A 965-nucleotide genomic window follows, 5' to 3' on the forward strand; every position below is an offset into this window, starting at 1 on the left:
TCTACGATATTTTTGAAAATTTTAAAATTTAATATTCAATTATATTTAGCAAATAATTTTCTAGATGAATTTGTCTTAAAATTTTAAATACTACACTAATTTATATTTTTATTGTATTAGAATAGTTTTGCATTCATATCCTGCCCTAAATGCAACCCAAGTCCATTAAAAATAAAGGCCTTTTAAAGGTGGTTTCTTCCACTCACTCGACTTCTGATAAGCGGATAATTTATACGCTTTTTGACATTGTTTTTAGTATGTTTTTAGTAGGATCTAATTACTTTTAGGGATGTTTTCATTAGTTTTTATGTTAAATTCACATTTCTGGACTTTACTATGAGTTTGTGTGTTTTTCTGTGATTTCAGGTATTTTCTGGCTAAAATTGAGGGACTTGAGCAGAAATCAGATTCAGAGGTTGAAGAAGGACTGCTGATGATGTTGGATTCTGACCTCCCTGCGCTCAAAGTGGATTTTCTGGAGCTACAGAACTCGAAATGGCGCACTTCCAATTGCGTTGGAAAGTAGACATCCAGGGCTTTCCAGCAATATATAATAGTTCATACTTTGGCCAAGAATAGACGACGTAAACTGGCGTTCAACGCCAGTTTTCTGCCCAATTCTGGCGTCCAGCGCCAGAAAAGGATCCAAAACCAGAGTTGAACGCCCAAACTGGCACAAAAGCTGGCGTTCAACTCCAAGAAGGACCTCTACACGTGCAACACTCAAGCTCAGCCCAAGCACACACCAAGTGGGCCCCGGAAGTGGATTTATGCATCAATTACTTACTCTTGTAAACCCTAGTAGCTAGTTTATTATAAATAGGACATTTCACTATTGTATTTGAATCTTTGGACGCCTGGTTCTCAGATCAGAGGGGCTGGCCATTCGGCCATGCCTAGACCTTTCACTTATGTAATTTTAACGGTAGAGTTTCTACACTCCATAGATTAAGGTGTGGAGCTCT

The sequence above is a fragment of the Arachis ipaensis genome, chromosome B03 (genome assembly GCF_000816755.2).
Source record: "Arachis ipaensis cultivar K30076 chromosome B03, Araip1.1, whole genome shotgun sequence".
Classification (NCBI taxonomy): domain Eukaryota; kingdom Viridiplantae; phylum Streptophyta; class Magnoliopsida; order Fabales; family Fabaceae; genus Arachis; species Arachis ipaensis.